This window comes from Ambystoma mexicanum, chromosome 3p, assembly GCF_040938575.1.
Source record: "Ambystoma mexicanum isolate Mex_15411 chromosome 3p, UKY_AmexF1_1, whole genome shotgun sequence".
Classification (NCBI taxonomy): Eukaryota; Metazoa; Chordata; class Amphibia; order Caudata; family Ambystomatidae; genus Ambystoma; species Ambystoma mexicanum.
In genome coordinates this window covers 1,166,689,170-1,166,709,863 of record NC_090925.1, presented here as the reverse complement: position 1 = coordinate 1,166,709,863, position 20,694 = coordinate 1,166,689,170, and the positions used below count along the sequence as shown (strand labels likewise).

At 48.8% G+C, this 20,694-nt stretch overlaps 1 protein-coding gene across 1 annotated transcript in view; it reads right to left on the bottom strand.

The window, feature by feature from the left end:
* SEC24A (SEC24 homolog A, COPII coat complex component) overlaps positions 1-20,694 on the bottom strand; it is a 1,330,430-nt gene that overhangs the window by 347,241 nt on the left and 962,495 nt on the right. The gene's annotated exons all lie outside the window — the stretch shown is intronic.

Genomic DNA, 20,694 nt, shown 5'->3' with positions numbered 1-20,694 from the left:
GCCCCAGCCTAGGTATTCTATTACCTTTGCCAGCACTGACGATAAGTAGTATCAGCACGTCCTGTGCCTTCAGGAGGGCATGAACGCCAGCCTCCCGGTCCACGACCCTTGAGGCCTACAGGGGCCATTTCAAGGCCTCCAAGACCTGCAGTGGAGGGTGTCAGCGGCATCATCGCCCTCAAGGCGGAATGCCTGTGCAGAAGCAGGACTGAGAGGCCAAGAAGTCGGGGCCCCCCACCCATGCACCCCGGTGGGAGGCCGGCTGACTGGATTCGCAGCAAGTTGGAGAAGAGCTCCACTGACAGATGGATGCTGGATGCACTTGAGTCGCTGTACCTGGAGGATGCCTATTTCCACATCAACATCCACAGGAAGCAGCAAATGTTCCTACGCTTTGTAGTGCTGGGATGGCACTACCAGTTCAAGGCCCTCTCCTTCGGCCTGGAATCGGCCCCCAGGGTTGTCACGAAGTGCCTGGCGCCAGTGGCGGCCCATCTGCGTCTACAGGGGATACACACGTGTACCCGTACCTTAACGACTGGCTCATCCGGACCATTTTGCAAGAGTTGGCCGTCAGACAGACTGAGACGACCATCCAGCTGCTGATGGATCTGGGGTTCTCCATCAATTATCACATCTGCTTGACTCCATCGCAGAACGCGCTGTTCCTAGGAGCCAGGCCCAATACATTCTCCTGCCCAGCATCACCCTCGGAGGAGATGGTAGCAGCCATTCTGGGGAGAGTGCAGTGATTGTTGTCACTGAAGACTGCCAAGTCGCTGCTCAGCATGATGTCATCTTGCATCTACCTGATCCGGCTCTGCAGGTTACGGATACGACCTCTTCAGGAGTTCCTGGACGCTCGCTGGGTTCAGGTGTCTGGAAGCTTGGTGGAGAAGATCCCGCTAAATGAGTTCCAGCAAGTGATTCGGTGGTGGGGAGTCCTCCCCAAAGTCGCCTGGGGTACTGGCTTCCAAAGCCCCCCATACCAGGAGACGTTCACCACGGATGCTTCTCTGCCGGACTGGGGAGTCCACACCGGACGCCTGCACGCCAGTGAACTGTGGCAGGCGGAAGAGAAGGATCTTCACATCAATATCCTGGAGCTGCGGCCAGTGTTCTGGGCCTTCAAGTCATTCCTTACGTCCCTGAAGGGCAACGTGGTGAGGAACTTCACGGACAACACCGCCACAATGTTCTACATCAGGAAGCATGGGGGCTTCCAATCCCCAGCGCTCTCCAGAAAGGCGCAAGCCCTGTGGCACTGGGATGTCGAACAAGAGATGTTCCACATACCCTTTCACCTGGCTGGAGTCCAGAACACCATCGCCGATTCCCTCAGCAGGGAGTGGCGCTCCTGCCACAAGTGGGAACTTCGGCAGGACCAGGTTGCCTCCAATCTTCATCAAGTGGGCAGGCGCCAGATCGATCTGGTGAACTCCAAATGCCAGGAATTTGCCAGCAGATTCTACCAACCGGGGAGCATGGGGACACGTTCTCCTTCCCGTGGGACGGCCCGTTTCTGTATGCGTTCTCTCCATTGCCTCTCCGAGTCAATCAACTCAAACAGTGCTGATGCAGGAAAATACTCATCGCCCCGGCATGGCGGAGTCAGATTTGGTACCCGGACCTTCTCAGCCTGTCAGTGTCACTGCCGGTCCAGCTACCGGTGGTCATGAGTCTACTCATCAGAGAAGGAGGCGCAATCCTGCATCAGGACCCAGGGTCGCTGAACCCGAGGGCTTGGCTCCTGCAGCCGTAGAGTTTAGAGGATACGAGTTGCCAGCGGACTGCAGCATCGACTTACGTGCTACGGTCAAAAGTGGAAGTGTTTTGCTACGTGGTGCTGGTCACAGAAGATCACCCCTCTGAGGGTTATGAACCGACATGACCCCACATATTCTTCCATACTTGTTGTCCTTGGCCAAGGCGGGACTGGCACACGCATCTTGCGACTAGCTCCTGCTACACCAGGTCTCCAAGAAGGTCATCCCTTTGGTCCCATCGTCTCGTCGAGGAATTCCTCAAGGGACTGTTTCAATCTTTCCCACCAGTGAAGGCCCCCGCCCCGGTGTGGGAACTCAACAGGGTGCCGACGAGGCTCATGGGGGCTCCCTTCAAGCCTATGCATCAGGCCCCTCTCAAGTTCCTCTCATGGACAACGGCTTTCCTCGTGGCCATCACCTCTGCCAGGAGGGTAGGTGAGATCCAGGCCGTATCCTGCAAATAGTCTTTTCTGACTTTCCACGACTCACCAGTGGTGCTGCAGACGCACCCCTCATTTATGCCAAAGGTGCCGTCGGAATTCCACCTCAACTAACCTTTGGTGTTACCAGCGTTTTTTCCGAAACCTTTGTCACTTGCTGGAAGGGCCGTGCACTCGTTGGACGTTGCTTGTGCTCTGAAGTTCTACGTGGTATGTACAAAGAATTTTTGAAACACTTCACAGCTGTTCGTCAACTTTTGGTCTTCTGGACCATGGGAAGGTCTTGTCCAAGGCTTCCATCTCAAGGTGGCTCTCCGGCTGCATCACGCACTGTCATCGGTTGGTGAACTGACCTCTGCCCGGCCGTCCGAGAGCCCACTCTACTAGAGCGATCGCTGTGAAAACAGCATTCCTGTCTCGTGTGCCCCTGCTGGACATCTGCAGGGCTGCTACGTGGAGGTCCACGCACACCTTCACGAGATTCTACTGCGACAGGGATTCCAGGGAGGAATCCAGAGTAGGCCAAGCAGTGCTGCGCAACCTGTTCGCTTGAGGTAAGCCTGTTCCAGAGGTAAGGGTGATTGCTGTCTGTTAAGCCTTGCCACCGCCTGTGATTGTGTACTGCTATATATTCTTTATTCATGAGCATGTGAATATATGCCAGACCCCATGCTGGAGACGGAACAAGTTAATTACCTGTAACTATTGTTCTCCAGCATGGGTCTGGCATGGATTCACATGTGAACCCTCCCTCTGACCCCTCTGCAGCTCTTCTTGGTCATACTGCCACTTTACGTGCTTCCAGATCTGAAGATGGCTGCCAGAGGAGGGGTTTGGGGAGAGGACTGCCATTGGCTGGGGGCAGTATGACCCAGACTACAATGATTGGTTTAGAGGAGAAATACATTTTGTAAGTGAAAGTGAAACTTGTTTTTTCTTTGACTGAGGATTCCCAGCCTGATAGGGAATATTCACAAGCATGTGAATCCCTGCCAGACCCATTCTGGACAACAATTGTTACAGGTAAGTAACTTAATTTTGGAGCAAATGCTGAAAGGGTCTAGTATGACGGGGTATGGCTCCTCTCACTGTTAGCAACGTGCGCCCTGCTGTAAACCTTTGGCAGACTATGCAATTTGTAATAAAGACAGCAACTTGTTTGGTTAAGTTGGGTGCAAACCATTCTTCCGATATCTGTGCTGCAAGACCTCATGTTGTATGTTCTGGGTAGTGCAGTTGGTCTAGTGCTACTTTAAGTAATCCAAGGGGCAGAACTGTTTTGCCAGTACTGCCGTACCACCACATTGCATCTGTGGGGGACAACGAGCACCGCCTATTCTTGGACAAATCCTGTTCTTCGAATGGATTGTGTACTTCCACGTATTCCTCATCTTTGATATACCCCGATATCCTGCTTGCAGCTTGGAAACCTTTCTCAGCAGAGGGTGCCGTGCGTCGTCATAGTCGATCTTTTGAGAGCCTCTGTCCTTGTCGAGTAGGAAGTCGACGCTTGTATATAAGGCATGCACCGCACCCGTTGCCTCAGTTCAGTTTTTCTGCACAGCTGCTCGAAGCGGTTCTTTACCCCAACATGTTCGAAAACTGCATAGTTTCCGAGTTTTATCTGAAAATTTTGTCCCATACCCCGAAAACTGGCTTCAAGAGATGTGCAGAATGTTAGGCTAAAATGTCTATAGCCGATCCTCATCGGGTATGTCTCTGGTGCCTGAGGTCAGGCCACATCGTCGATGATTGTGGCTTGTGGCAATCTACGACTGAAAAAGCTTTAAAGAGAGGAACAGGAAACTTGCTCTGGGCAGACCCTCCCCGAAACAGTCTTCGGTAACCCTCACAAAAAAAATCATCCAAAGATAAGGGCACTAGAGAGAGATCTCCACACCGGGCCAAGTTGCAGGGCAAGCGTGCAAAGTGTTTGAGAGCTCGTCATTCCTCTTCATCGTGTTCGAGGAGATCTAAGAAGCAGCGGCATTGCTCCATATCTTCCTCTCCCAAAGTGAATTCAGTAAGCTTTCTCAAGAAGGGGACTAGAAAAGCAGAATTGGAGAAATTCCGTCTGCAGATGTTGGAGGTGTTTGAGAAGGCGGCGATATTGGCCCCTTCAAAGAAATTGTTAGAGACTCCTGATACCATTGTGCCAAAGGCCGACAGTCGATGAAAACCGATGACTGCACGCTCTGGAGCCCGGACAGCAGGTCGAAGACTTCAGAGGATTCGAAATACTCAAAAGCATCTCGTGCTCCACTCATGGCCTTGACGACTTGAAGGGATAATCCTCTGACCCACTCAACACTGTCGAAGACATAGAAGTCGAGTTTATCAACGTTGGAGCTGTTGGAGTCAAAGCCCTCAATGTCTTTTTTGGAACCGTCAAAGGTTTACAAACTGCAAGACAAGAACCTTTAAGTCTGTGTCCTCTATTTATGAGGAGGAAGTGGAGCAGGAAGGCTCTAATTATGGTTTAGGCCTGACTTATGGCATATCCCAGGAATCAAGAATGAAGGACCTTGTAGGCACCCTAAAGGATGCCAGTGGCCTGGATAATACTCCAGGAGTTGATATCGGCACTCCTGAAGGCACAGGACAAGCTGATACTTCTTATGTTCAGTGATGGCAAAGGTAATAGAATACCTAGGCTGGTGCAGGTCATCTGTGGAGTATGAACAGGATGATTTGACTGATATTTTGGATAAGGGGCCACCTAAGGGCCCAATCCTTCCTTTTCATATTGCAGTTAAGAATAGGGTCTTGGAGAATTGGAAAAAAACATATACCACTCATGCAGTCCACAATGACTTCACAAAGAAATACAGACCTTCATCAATGGATCCAGAGTTTTCTTTCATCGATCTGTCCAACTTTCCCCTGGAGGCATGAAAGGAAGAGGAGTGTTGTTGTAGAGTGCCTAGGGCTCGAGGTGTCTCTGTATCCACCTTGATGGCCTGCAGGGACTCGTCACCCACCTTCCCAAAGAGGTTATCTCCATGAAAGGGCATGTCCAGCACCTTCGTCTGGACTTCCTGGCAGATATTTGCGGCCTTAAGCCAGCCTTGACGACGGAGGAAGACACCGTTCCCCATCTGCCGGACACCCGTGTCTGCGATGCTCAGCACTACTGGGATGGCATGGTCTGAAGCCACCTCTCACTCCTGGAAGATGGTGATCTCCTCCCTCCTTGCCGTCATGCAGGAACTCAAGAATTGGGCCCAGTTTGTACCACAGTTCCCGGTCGTACCGGGCCAGGATTGCCAGCGCATTGGCAGCCTAGATGATTGACTTTGGAGTGTAAATAACCCTCCCCCTCCCCCCCATGGCGTCCAGCTTCTCCTTGCTGTCCGGAGGTACCGAGGATGATGAGGAAGGGTTTGACTATCTCTTCCTCGCAGTCACCGAATCCAGAGTCCGGTAATGGTTGTGACCGCAGACACCGGGGAGCAGGCTCCGGCACCCAGTTCTTTCTCCAGGTTATCCAGTTTTGAATGAACCGTGCAAGGATTCCTCAAGAGGGCCAGGCCTTCCTCCCATACGTCGTCCAGGAGGGGCACTGCCATGATGGTCTTCCTGTTGGCCTCGTGCCTCTGGTACAGGAAGCTCTTCTTGGTTTTCTCACGCGTGAGCTGCAAAAGTTTGGAGGCTTTGGCGACCATGGGGATGCTCTCGGTTGCAGAGATTCGCCCGTCATGACTATATCGTCAGCGATCGTTGTTGCTGTGCCCGTGTTCGTCCCAGTGTCCACCGGAGGGGGAAGGCACAAATGGTGCAGGTGCTGAAACAGTAGTGTCGGATGACGCTTCCTCTTTTTAGCCAGAGCTGATCCAGGGTCGCTGGGACCGGGGCCTGCAGCATCCTTTTCTGGATTTCTGACACCAACGTGTGCAGAGATGAAAGGATGTCCAGGTATACATCTCTCGGCTGAGCTGGCATGATCGAACACTAGGTATCGCGCCGTCAGCATTGCCGCTGTCGTCCTCCACGTCCTTGTGGACCGTGTGCAGGGACTCTTGTTCTTCGTCATCCGAGGACAAAACATCCATGGCCTGGGGTACGGCCTGTGGTTGGCCCGGGACTTCTCTTACTGAAGGACAGAGAATCAGCCCAATCCCTCCTCGCAGCTACAAAGGAATAATTCAAGATTAATGACAATGGCCAAGTGAGGGAGGTGGGAGTATGGGAAGCCTTTGAGTCGATGATCCAGGGGGTCCTGATCGGGATGAGCTCAATTAGAAAGCGGGAGAGGGCCAGAGAAGAGAACATTCTCAGAGAAACAATTGAGGCTATCCAACCAAGGGGCAAACTCTGATCGCAAATGTTTCCGAGTAAATGGTCAAAGCTCCTGAACTTAATATCCTCCTTTGGGGTCTTTTCTGGTCTGAAAATTAATCCATCGAAATAGAGTCTCATGCCGATGGGGAAAGCCGGCAAAGATCTTGGTGAGAGTCAGAGAATAGAGGGCATTAGGGTGGAACGGAATGCCACTCCATACCTGGGAATCCTCCTCCCAAGAGACCTGAAAGGCCTCTTTGAACTAAACCCCCCCCCCATCCTCTCCAAGATAAGGCATGACCTCCAGCGCTGGGCCCCATTGACCCAATCGTGGTTCGGACGAATGGTATCTATAAAGATGAACATCCTTCCCGGCTTCTCCATTTCTTCTCCTCTCTCCCGTTAGCTATCCCAGAAACGTTTTTTCGCTCCCTTCAGTCCATGGTCCTTCGTTTTATTTGGAAAGGAAAGAAACCAAGGATCAAATACGACACTCTGATTCTCCCGAGATCCCAGGGGGGATTCGGGATTCCAGACTTCCGTCAGTATCACTAGGCCTCGCAACTGGGGTAATGTTGGAACACATTAGAGACGACGTGCAGAACTTTGGGTCCTCCAGTGAAGATGCACACACCCCAGGAAGGTAAGAGACCTCTTGTGGTCCCCAACCAAGGCCCTGCCTGATCCCGTGAGAAATCACCCGACATAGTCAGTCCTGTGGACCTTATGGAAGCGGGCTAAAGTAAACTCAACCCTGTCGTCTTGGCCCTCCCCACTGTCCTCTCTGGGCCCCCCACCTTGACTTGGGTAAGAAGGGTCTACGGGATACCCAAAGTTGGTCTGACATGGGCCTTGAGAGAGCTGCTCAGTTTTTCCACCAGAATGCATTCATCGAATACGATAAACTGGCAGAGGCCATGGGGGACAAATCGATGTCATTTTTTGAATAATTCTGAGTTAAGGGGTTTCTGACTAGCCCTCAGTGGGGCGGTGCTCTTTCGCACCCCCTTACGCCCTTTGAGAGAGTTATTGTAGAGTCCCCTTCGAGAAGGGGTGCAATCTGTAGGATCTATAAAGTGCTGATAACTTCTCATCTGGAGGGCAGACAGGGATTTACATTTTTTTTGGAGGAGAATTGGAGTTGTCGATATGGACAAAACTCTTCGAAACACTTTTTTCGGGCTCCCTGTATACCTCGGCCATAGAGCACAACTTTAAACTTCTCCATGCATGGCACCTCCCCCCTGTTAGGCTGTCCAAGATGTTTCCCGCTGTAGCCCCTCTCTGCCCTAAGGAATGTGCCCAACGAAGGACATGGTACCATCTATGGTGGGAATGCCCATCTGTCCAGATTTACTGGTCGGAGCTCTTGAGTTGGATTAAAGACATAGTGGGCCTACCCCTACCCTTACAGCCAATTGCAATCCTCTTTTATCCCCCCCCTCCCAGAGTTAGACTTTGGCTCTTTCCCTAGGGTGGTCCAGGCCATGTTCAGATCCAGGAGACTGGCCCTGGCTTAGAAATGGAAAGGTAATACTCTCCCCTCCAGAGCAGAATGGCTGACAAAGCTTTGTGTGATTTTCACCTATGAGAAGCTAACAGCTCTGACCCATGATACGATTAAGGCCTTCCTTCTCGATTGGCCAATGGTGCTCCTGCATGAGGACTGTGGTTCAATGAGACTAAGGGAATCCCCCCTGGGGGAGCCTCCACCTTGTTCTGCGCCCCAGAACTGAACTCCAATACGCACTGCATGTTACACTGAAAGTACCCTATTGACAGCCGGACTGTGGCTTAGGGTCCCATATCAGCACTTACCCAAGTCCCCTACGCCCAAGTGGGCTCAATCTGTTACAAGCATGGGGTGGATGTGGGGGGGGGGGGTTTGAGTTAAACTCATGGTTGTTGTACGTCTTCTTTCAATTGATTTGTTTAATCAAGACTGTTGAATAAGAATTAAGTGATAAAAAAAAAATATGACACCAAGGTTTTTAGCCTCACAGGTGGGAGCAGGAAGAGGGCCAAGAGAGGCCGGCCGGTGAGCGACAAGAAAGGAGGGGATAGGGGTGCCGATGAGGAGAATCACGGACTTACTGGCATTAAGGCAGAGATCATTGGCAGCACACCACTCCTAGATAGCAGACAGTCAGAGATGAGAGAAGGAGAAGCAGTGCGGGAAGGGAGCCTAAAAATGAGTTGAGTGTCTTCCACATAGCACTGAAAGTTGGGGCAGAGAGCAGCAATGCGGTGGGCAAAGTATTGGTTGAAGCACCAGGGAGAGAGGTTTGACCCCTGGGGAACACCACATGTAGCGACAGAGATAGAGGAGAGGAAGGACCCAAGTTGGACCTGGGAGGGTCGATCGGAGAGGAAAGAGGTCAGTCAAGCCAGGGCTTGATCGATGATACCTAGGTTATCACGGAGACTGGAGCAGGATGGCATGGTTGACTGTGTAAAGAGAGATCAACTAAGATGAGGACACAGGTGGTGTTGGAATCGAGGTTGGAGAGCAGGTCTTCATGGATGTTCAGGAGAGCAGTTTCCGTGCTTCTGGAAGCTCTGAAGCCAGACTGATGGCCATGTAGACAACCAACTGATTCAGTGTGAAGATTAAGCTGGGAGATGGCCAGTGTTTCCAGGAGTTTGTCCAGGAAAGGAGTGATGGAGATTGGATGGGTATGCAGTAATAAAATCGTGGTAAAAATGTCGCCTGTGCAATAAATCGTGACAAAATGCTGTGGTTTGACCCAGGAAAGGTGTACCCCGTTATACCATTTAAGGGGAGCAGGGGTGCCCCCACCTCCCTTAAATGGTATAATGGGTCTGGGGGTTGCAGGGGTATCCCCTGCATCCTTTACATGGATTGTGGTGGCAAAACCACTGCCTTTTTGCCACGATTTTAACACATTGAAGCGGTCGGCTGTGGGTTTAAGAAGAGGATGCACTCGGGAGTGCTTCGGGGGGGGGGGGGGAGGGAAAACTCCTGTGGCGAAGGAGTGGTTGCAACCAAGCACAAGAATCAAGCCAGCGGATAAGCAAACAAGTACGCTAAAAAGAGCACAATCCCACCAGCGATGTCGGGAAGGGTCCCTCAATCAACCCCTCAGATCACAGCACATGAATAGCAAAAATATTTTTAAATACTTTTCTTTATTAGATTAGAAACATTAAAATGATTATTAAATAAGTTAGAGCTCATACATGAATAAGAGTAAATATATGACATACAACTATATTACACAAATGAAGTGCATAATGTGAAGCAAATGCTAATTTCCAGAAAAGACTGCTAAGAACTCGATGCCAAATCACAAACTGGAGAGCGATCACAATCATCCCCAAATATATCTGTGTCAGTGCCAGTGAATTAAACTCACTCGGGAGAGGGGAATCTCTCGAGTGGGAGAATCCTGGTCAACTGAACAAGTCTGAATGATTTAGAGATGAATTCAAAAACTAGTTAAATCCTAAAAATGGCAGGAAAGGAAGATTGTTATTTCCAAATGTAGCAGTTCAGTAATTAGAAAAACAAGAAACTGAAAAACCTCACAAAATTCAACCCATACTCTAAAAAATCTAACATGGGATGCAATACGCCTTGCATCCCATGTTAGATTTTTTAACATTCATTCAGACTTGTTCAGTTGACCAGGATTCTCCCACTCGAGAGATTCCCCTCTCCCGAGTGAGTTTAATTCACTGGCACTGACACAGATATATTTAGGGATGATTGTGATCACTCTCCAGTTTGTGATTTGGCATCAAGTTCTTAGCAGTCTTTTCTGGAAGTTAGCATTTGCTTCACATTATGCACTTTATTCGTGTTATATAGTTGTATGTCATATATTTACTCTTATTCATGTATGAGCTCTAACTTGTTTAATAATCATTTTAATGTTTCTAATCTAATAAAGAAATGTATTTAAAAATATTTTTGCTATTCATGTGCTGTGATCTGAGGGGTTGCTTGAGGGACCCTTCCCGACATCGCTGGTGGGATTGTGCTCTTTTTAGTGTACTTGTTTGCTTATCCGCTGGCTTGATTCTTGTGCTTTGTTGCTAATTGCTTCCCCTTTTGCCAGCGACGTAGGGGGTACCAATCTATTGTATTGTTGTGGAAAGAGTGGTTGCAGACGTCAGCCAGAGCAAGGGCCAGGGTGTCAATGTGGTCCTTGATGGTTTTGGAGGAACAGGGATGAACCTGCTTTGACAAGACTTTCATCGATCCGATGTGTCCAGAAACTGTTACGCTCACCTGGTGTCACAACTCGACCCTGGACACTGTGGGGAAGATGGAGGCTTACTTTGGCATCTTTGCGGTCCTTTTACCATTCTAGTCTTTCTGGTCTTTTCCCTTTAAAAGGTAGCCAGGCCCACAACGCTGTGCGTTGCAACTCGCATTGTCAGCCTTTCGCTAACTTCGCCTGCAGTGCCGCTCTTCGTGCTTGGTCCTTTGAACCTTTACTCCGTAGTACTTTGCCCGCTTCGACTTTCCCTGTTTCTCTGATCTTTCCGTCTCACGGTCTTTCTGTCCGCTCCCTTGTATCTACTACCTCTCCCCTCTTGTGCCGGGTTCCTTACCGTCACTCTCCTCAGTGTTCCTTTGCTATTTCGCTCCCGCTTGCTCACTCTCTCTCCCGCTCGATTCCTTACTCTCATTCATCCGCTTTCGCTCCCGCTCGCTCTCTCTCATTCCATCTCTCTCATTCTATCTCTCCCTCTCCCTTTCTTGTCCGGATGTCAATCTCTCGCACTTTCACTTTCGCTTCTGTTCGCTCTCTCATTTTTCCCCTCTCGCTCGCTCTCCTGTACTAGCTCTCTCTCTCTCTCTCTCTCTTACCCGCATATTAGCTGATACCTTCTCTCTTGACTGCTCTTGTGCAGCCTCCGCTTCAGCTTTCCTTGTACGCAGTGGATATTCTTCCAATCCTTTCCGACATCAGCATACCTTGTCCAGTTATACTTGGACTTAAGTACTGTTTGCTGCATTACTATTCATCAGCCTCCTCCACTTCCGACACTCTTCCAACCAGCAAGGACTCGCCATCTAACAGGGTTACTTCTGCCGTCACTGGCTTTTTCCCTGGCGTCAAGGGACTGGCTCCCCTGGGTCCACCTGACAGCTTGTTTTCACCACTGTCAGGGTGGCCTTAAGCGGAGACCGTCCCTATCTCTACGAGCGTAAGAAGGAAAGGAAGGGAAGGAAGAGTTCCAAGACGGACGAAGAACCGGATGAGATCAAGAAGGAGAGGAGAAGAAGACCTAAGAATTCTATCCAGGAGGATTCCTCTAAGGAGTCAGGTGAGGAGTCACCGGGGGTGGTAGTTTCCGATTCTGACACCTGGATTCCACAGGGGCGTCGAACGAAGCTGGACTGCTGCGGTCTCCACCAGTGTGACTCGTAGCGAAGTGATGATCGACTGCATTTGCCCACTCAGTTTCGTCTGCCTGGCTCGCAGGAATATTTCACTAAAAGCAGTAAAGGGGATTAGCCACCCGTGGTCGAGAGGTTACACTAACACTATTTTCCCTGAAAACTTCCAGTATTTCCCTTCATAAAGTATCACCTTATTGTTTGGAAAGATGAACTCTCCATCCTGCGTGGAGTGCAGGGGCATGTAGAAGTTCAGTTACTTCACTGATCCGAAGGAATTTGGCAGAGTTTCAGACAATAAGGACTCCGAGGTAAGTAGTGTGTAAACCGAATGTATAGTTCTTTTAGAGTTCAAATGTCTGTTAATTCACTCTTGCTCCTTTCATACCTTTTCCCTTGCAGCGTGATCCAAGGAGTGAGTTTGCCTCGATGGATGAAGGTAGAGCTTAGGTAAGAGTCAGTTGGTACCAAGCACTGTCTAGCAAGTAATATTGTTCCAAATGCAATTAACCAATAGTTCTCTATCTTCTTTGCAGGTGCGGCACCTTGCCGAAAATGTCTCACGTAGGATGGTGACCAGCGCTGCCTCGAGCGGTAAAATTCTGAGAAAGTATCTTGCGGTAAGTAAAAGAATGTCTTTGGCAGAACCCCGCTCACCTTTTGTTTGTTCTTGTCTTTTCAGATGCTGATGTTTCGGGCGGTGATTCAACGGGTGCTGCGCTGGGTCGTGGAGTTGCTCTGAAGACAGGTGAGTATGGCGCGGCGCTGCAGCTGGCAAAGCGATGCGTTTTATTTTAATGTCTTTTTCCTTTATCCACAGGTGCGGCTGCTCCAGGAAAAGATGACCAAATGGAAATCTCCTTGTTCTAACCTTCTCTTCTTCTTTCCTTTTCTCTAGGATCGGCTCCGGACACAAGACGGGTGTGGCTGTAGACTGGATGCTGGACTGCAGACACGGTGAGCGTTACGCTGCGAAGATGCAGAATAACGCGAAGCATGTGCTGCTCTTCGGGCGTGGTTTAAATAGCATCAAAAAAGTAGTTCCCAGGTAAGAAGTTCGAGTACCACACCCAAGCAGCAAAATAGTTCCTAAAGGAAAGTAGCCCCTTCATGGCCTCATGATGGCCTGTACATGAGTTCTTTGCAGGATGACCTGCATAGTTTAAAGTTGGCAATATGAGCCTGGCGCCAATGGCGCCAGGACTGAACCCATATAGCCCCTCGGCGGGGTTTTGGGAATTTCTGTGTCCTCTTGGGTGCCTGTTCCCTGGACAGATGGACCTGTTCCGGATGTCTGGGGGCAGGTATCGTGACAGAAACCTCGTCTGGGGAGAACAGGGGAAAGGCAGAGAAGGAGGGAGGAGAGGTGGCCGAAGAAGGACCAGAGTAAGAGACGGAGTAGAAGAAGAGAGGACAGGATGTCCTGAAATTTAGAGAAGAAATGAGAGGCCAGGGCCGTGCAGAGGGCCTGGGAGGGGACAGTAGAGGTAGAAACTGCTGCAGGATTGGCCAGCTCCTTGAAGATTTTAAAGAGTTCGGCCGAGTTGTTAGAGGCCGCAGACTTGGATGTGGGCTCTCTTCTTGGTGCGGAGAGAGAGCGGTATTGCCTTTGGAGCAGGCCAGTTTGTCAGAGGATGTACCAGAAGCACGCCATTTCCTCTCAGCCACCCTGCAATTGCGTTTAAGGGTGGCGAGGTCAGCCATACCAGGAGTTGCACTTGGCTTTGGGCTTCAAGTGGATCCTCATGACAGGGGCAAGAACACCAAGAGTATCAGATATAGCAGAGAGGAGTATGGAGAGGGCTGTGTCAGGGTGTGAGTCAGCTAAAGGGGGAGAGGGGGTGAGAAAGTGGCGGCAAAAGCCTCAACTGACACACGCTTCATGGGTCGGATAACCAAGAAGGTAGGTGGCAGTGCAGGAGTTGGCTTGGCCGAAGGGATGGAGAGAGTGAGTTGGGAGGAAAGTACAAAGGGATCACTCCAGGAGAGAGGAGTGGAGAGAGGGATGGAGAGGGGAAGGTCTGTAGAGATCAGAATCTCAAGAGTGTGCCCTGCAGATTGAGTCGGGCCAGAGAGGAGGATAGAGAGAGAGAGGAGGATAGAGAGAGAGAGAGAGAGAGAGAGTCGCAGAGGTCGCAAAAGAGTCCAGAGGAACCACAGGAAGCATCCAGGTGGATGTTGAAGTCTCTGCAGACGAGGCATTCGAAAGAGTAGTGGGCCTGCATCGGAATGACAGAGGCAGGAATCCACTTGGGGAAGATCAGGGCTACACCCCTTCCGGTACCCCCTCCTGTAAATTGTACCTGGGCGCGGAGAGGATCTTGGAACCATCGTGGAGTAGAGTGTCAAAGCTTGTGACAAAGCTGGCCGTGAACCATGTCTCGGTGAGACCGAGGACATTGTCAGGTGTCTTGACCCACGTTTGAACTATTATGCTAAAACATTTGGTGCTGTGGGCTTAGAAAATCCAAGATGGCTGAAAAGCCCACATTTGCGCCAGAATCCAGGAAAGCAGCGCAGTTTTTGCGCACACCAAAATGGTCGCCTGACCTGCCACCCACCAGGGCGAGCGTGATGGGCCAGAAGCGCCATGAGCGAAATCAGTGCAAAGGAATATGGTGCTGTTCAAAACCGGTTTTAATTAATGTCAAAAATTGCTAAAATCATGGGCACAAAACCACCGGACAAAAAATCCAACTTCTGGTTGGGTGTTCTACATTACTCCACTACAGAATCCACATCAATTCAATGTTAGCAAGGATCATATGTTATCAAGTAAAATCCCCTTTTTGTAATGGATTAATTCAAAAGAGTTCCCAAAAAGGGGTGCAGTACCGGCGCTCGACACTAACCGCCGCTAGCGGTCTAAACTCTGACAGGAGTCCTGTATTTCAGGACCTGACAAGGAACCTGAGTTAGCTGGAAACCTCAAAGCCTTGCTGATCAATTGGAAGCCTTCACACCTCAGAACTCCTCACAAGAAGGCAGTCTGATTCAATTAAAAGTTCAAGAGGCCTCTGTCCATGGGAAACATTCACACCTGCTCTTACCAGCAACAGCACAGGAGATCACATGGGCGTGTCAATCAGATGCAGAGTGACACCCTGGTCTGCTGACCTCAGTCAACACAATAGACTCTTTTCTACTGAATAGGATATGCTGATTTGAGGTGTAATTGTCAACTGTTGCTCTGGGGGAAGCAAAGACATTTGATCTCGGAGTCAAGCCATGCGCCCGGGGGTGGGGACAAGCAAATGGGTGTACTGAAGGAGAGGCAAATGTGTGTTTTCATTAGTTGCTTATAAAATATTGTATTAAGTTTACAAAAATGTACAATTTGGAGATTCTTAATATGAAAAATGTACCTACAAATTGAGACTAAGTTCATCTCTCTGTGATGTTGCGAGACCGACCCCGGGATTTATGAATATTGTGGGTACGGTGTTTATGCTAGAGACATGATAACTTATAGAAATATGCTCAGGGAGGGGGTGTACCTCCGTGGAAAATTTTATGAAAAACCAATATGGCGAAACCCACTAAAAAAACGCAAAATGTTTCTGAACCCAAGCTCGCAGGAACATGGGGCTTGAACAGAGAACTGTATTAAATTAATCTGGGATGTGTACATGCATTCTTAACAACTTGTGTACCTTGGAAACATGTTTGATTATGAAAAATTGGGTTCTCAGTAAAAGCAAAGGGGTGTTTCTTCAATAGATTGTAAAATGTAGCAACACTCCGACTTACAACTGTGTTCTCCAGTGAGAGCACAGAAAATCCTTTAACCTATCAGGATCCTCACAGGGTTGGGCATAGAAAGCCAGCCTTCCCACCTACTTTCAAAAGACATAAAAAGAACCATTGAGGCCCAGGTAGAGACATTCACTTTCCACTTCAAACTGATTTCTTGCGAAGCGCTTTGCCAGAAGACTCCAGAACCAGAACTTAGAATCCAGACTTCAGAACTTGCAGCAGAGAGGCCTAGTCCACAAGCTGAATCCTTCAGAGGCCCCAGAATCCAGCAACCTAACTAAACTATTCAACAGCCGGGCTGTGCTGTTCACTTCTGGCTAGAACTTTTGCCGGAACCAGAGACCCAGACCAGACCGCGGTACCAGTACCAGACCCAGAAAGCAGAGTTGTATCCCAACCGCAGACCAGACCGCTGTGCAGTCCCAAGAACTTTTGCCAGAACCAGAGAACCAGACCCAGAGAGCAGAGATGACCCAGATAGCTGTGACTTCAGAACCACCCGCCGGAAGTCCAGTCCAAACCTGACCAGATTTTGAAGGCCTAGTTCAAATTTATAGTCTGAGTATCCAGCCAGAACGGTGCAGAACCAATCTTAGTTTAAAATAATCTAATTCAAACCAATTCAACCTGCCTAGAACTGCATTAGAAATTGTGTGTTCATTCTGTGGTTTCAAACCTGTGAAAGTGTCATTTGTCATTTGAATCTTACTTTATTTCCGAGAATCTACCTCCACTTAATTGTCCGTATCTTTTGAACCGCACGTCTTAGGAGCGAGATTTTCTACTCCTTATAGTTTTTCCGTAATCGCGATCGATGCACTCGGAAAAAGTGCCACGAATTGCTATTTGACTCAACTTCTTCACCTGTCAAAAATAGCTGTCTTTTGCTTCCGTTGCTGAAATTCGTTTTCAACCTGATAATCCGTCATGATTCATTGCTAGTGTTGATCTGAACTAATTCAAAGTAGCTGTCACCTACCCTGAATCTCCTATAGGGAAGTAAAATAATTTTTAGCATATTTTTCACTTCTTTGCTAATCACATGTAAAAGTATTTCTGCATGTTTTAAAAGCATACCGGTTGCTCTAAGCTTGCTAGGGGGGGAACTAGAATTTGTATTGCATTTGATTATATTCCTGAAAATTGTGTGCTCTCCTTCCATCTCTTTATATTGTATAGGGGGGGAGTGAATTGCCACAAGGGGAAAAGTGATCATATTATCTCTTGTTGAAACCATATCAGTTTATCCCTGTGCTGCATTCTTTTCCATCATTGCATTTCCTTGAAACCATAAATGATTCTCAGCTACCTTATCCTTTCTATACCAACTCATAAGTGATTAAAAAAAGTGTGCTAGTGTAATATTATCCATTGTTAATCACTGTCATATTCATAAGTGCTATCAAATATTAATTTATTTATAGAAGTGTGATTATATATATATATATATATTGTTTAATTTTTCAAATAAATCTTTTAATTTGCAAAACAAACCTACTTCTTGGCTCAGTGGCTTAGCTCTTGCTAAGAAGTCAACCACAGAATGGCACAACTTTCACAATGTCGTTTAGGTACTGGGGAAAAACACACCTAAATCTGAGAGTCCTGTATAAGGGGAAAAAGGGCCTAGGTATCACAATGCAATTTTAAATACTTACACAATGCAATTTTTAAATACTGGAGAAAACACACCTATGTCTGAGATTCTGCTATATGGCAGAGTTGTCAGGGTAGGGTGCAGGTTCTATTACTCATCCGGGCCACTCCTACCTTGCTTAGTCGCTTCTGGTTGACGGCCGGGCACTAGCTTCACCAGCTGACACCTGCAGACACGATTTGGAGCCGCCTCTGTAGGAGCCGCCCTTTGCCTAAGGGGCCCTTAGCCACAACCCGCTGCCGGGCAGAGGTCTGCCCAGGGACAGTCAGTAAAGAGCAGCAAGAGCCCAATCAGGGCTGGGGGGTGGGAGGGGGTGATGGGAAGAAGGGAGAGAACACACAGCAAGAGCGGTGCTCGAGGACACAAGGGGGCAAAGGCCCAACAAAAAATGATACACAACTCAACAGCAAGGCGCAGGAGGCACTGGGGCTTGTCTGCTTGCCTGCAACGCTGTGTTAGAAGCAGCATGCAGGTGGAGGAATCAGGCGGGACTAGGCGGAAGACAACGGCCAGGAGACCAACCAGGGGCGGGATGAGGCGGGAAAGCAAAAAGCAAGCGGGGTAGCCCAGGTAGCCGCTTTACAGATGTCTACAATAGGAACATGCCTGTTAAAGGCTACCGGTGCTGCCTTGGCTCCAGTAGAACGAGCCCGGAGTCACAAGCCCTTTAAGGCCGTAAGCCTTGGAGATACAGGAGACAATCCATCTAGCGACTGAAGCTTTAGCTGCCTTATTGCCAGGAGAAGGACCACCGTAATTTACGAAGGGCTGGTCTGCTTTTCTAAACGGTTTGGTCCTTTCTAGATAGAATTTTAAAGTTCTTACAACATCTAGTTTATGTAATGTTTCTTAGGCCGCAGAAGCGTGTGGGCTAGGAAGAAAAACAGGAATACTTATTTCCTGGTTTAAATGAAAGTCGGAGACCACCTTGGGTAAAAAGGAGGAGACTATATGTAGGACAACTTTGTCCTTATGGAACACTATGGGATACATTAAACACCGTAATCATATTTCTGGTGCTTGTATCTGCTTAGATACATATGCTCTGCATAGTCAACATCTAGTGGAAGTCGCAGAGTATTACAAAATTTGTTTTCGAAAATGTATGTCGACTGGGCGCGTTTAGTAATACTTTCCCTAGTGTGATGTGTACTGTACCCATGGTCCTTCATGCGTCGAGGTCCGTCGGATTGTTTCTTTTTGACATGAGGTTGCATTAAGTGTAGCATGAGAACAGATGAAAAAGCAGAAACAGCAGAAACAGTGGTAACCCAGAAACCATCTATGTTCCTTTTACTCCAGTTGGGGAGGAAGGGTGGGTGCATGTGAATCTAAGCAGATACAAGCACCATAAATACGAATACGGTGAGTAATGTATCCTTCCGGAGCATGTGGATCGGGTTAGGTCACATGTTCTGCATAGATTAGCGGGGAATATCTGGAGAAGGAGGTGGGAAGTTAGAAGGTACAGTGGCAAACAAATGTTTTAGGAATGCTTGTCTCATTTGTGAATCTGCTTTAGAGTATGTGTTAATGCTGTGCGAACGTATGGATGGAGCTCCATGTAGCAACCTTGCAGATGGCGGCCAGAGGGACGGTTGCAATGAAAGCTAAGGTAGCTCCTGTACCTCTGGTAGTGTGCGCTCTTGGTGTGAAAGGTAGAACCTTGTTGGATAGGGAATAGCAGAGCTGGATGCACTTGACTATCCATCTGGAGATGGCGTTTTTGATATGTCATCGCCTTCTCTACCAGGCGCTAAGGACACAGAGTTGGTCTGTTTTCCTTAGGGGTTTTGTTTTGTTCACATACTACAAGACCACCCTCCCTACATCAAGTGTATGGAGGCTTCTTTCAGCAGAGTTAGATGGATTTTGAAAGAAGGTGGGAAGTTCTATGGATTGGTTTACATGGAACTTTGAAATTAATTTAGGTGAGAACCTAGGATGTGTTCGGAGGACAACCATGCCCTTGTGTATAATGAAAAAGGGGTCTTGTAAAGACAAAGCCTGTAGCTCACTGACTCTTCTTATGGGGGTGATAGTTACGAGGAATGCAGTTTTATACGCAAGTTGCTTTAGGCTGGCCTTGAGTGGCCCCATGAACTTGGAGAGCACAACGTTGAAATCCCAACCCGAGATTGGGGGGTGGTGGGTGGGCAGCCTTTTTACCCCTTCTATGAATGCCTTAATGACAGGAACTTTCCACCAAGACACCCTGTTCTGTGAAGTGGTGTAAGTCGATAGAGCCGCCAGATGTACTAATAAGGAATTGAATGCTAGGCCGGAGCATAGTAAATTAAGCATGTAGGGCAGAATGTTAGCTGGAGAACATTCTAAGGGACATGGTGATTGTGATCTGCACCATATCACAAATCTTTTCCACTTATTAAAATAGCAGTGCCTGGTGTTGGGTTTTCGTGCCTCTTTAAGGATGTCCATACACCTTTGTGGAAGGTTTGAGTGGCCAAACACAGGAGCCAAGCTGCCAAGTTCATTGGGTGGAGGGATGCCTCCTTGTGTTGTGTCAACATGTTGTACGGGCACGGGAGCTTGATATGGTCTCACATCGCCAGTTTGAGCCGATGTGGAAACCAAGGCTGTCTAGCCCACATAGGAGCAACAAGGATTAGGATTACTAGTTCCTGGTGCATCTTGTGCACTATCTTGCTCAGGAGTGGCGTCAGGGGGCTGGGGTGGAAAGCATAAGCACATTTCCTTGACCAGTTCATTAACAGGGCGTTCCCCTTTGACCCTGGCTAGGGAAATCTGATAGCGCAGTCTGGGCATTGTGCGTTTTGCTTTGTTTGCGAACATGTCTAGTGGGGGGTGACCCCAAAGTGAGAATATTCTGTCTAGGATATCTCTGTCCAGTTGCCACTTGTGTTCTTCTGGCAGTGGTTGTCTGCTTAGAGGGTCTGCCAGAGAACCGAGTGCCCCTAGAACGTACTGAGAGGTAAGGAACATGTTCCACTTCAGTGCCCACTTCCATATTTTTTGGGATAGCTTGGACAAACTTTGAGAGTGTGTGCCTCCCCGCTTGTTCAGCTAGAACATGGCCGTGGTGCGGTCTGTGAGGAACTGCACTGTCTGACCCTTGAGATGTTGCTGAAAGGACCGAAGAGCCTTGAGGACTGCCAAGAGTCCTAGGACGTTGATATGTCTTTGGGCAGTAGTGCGAGTCGACTGGCCGTGGGTTGTGTGGTGGAGGAAGTGAGCCCCCCACCCCATCCAGCGAGTGAGGCATTAGGATCGCTTGTGCTGGTGGAGTGTGAAAAGGTTTTCCTTTTAACAAGCTGCCGTTGGGCCACCAGCGAAGAGCCTGAACCAGGGTTAGCGAAACAACCACTAGATTGTCCCACTGTCCACTTGCCTGAGAGACCACTGTTTCGCTAACCATTACTGCATTTAACGCAGACACGC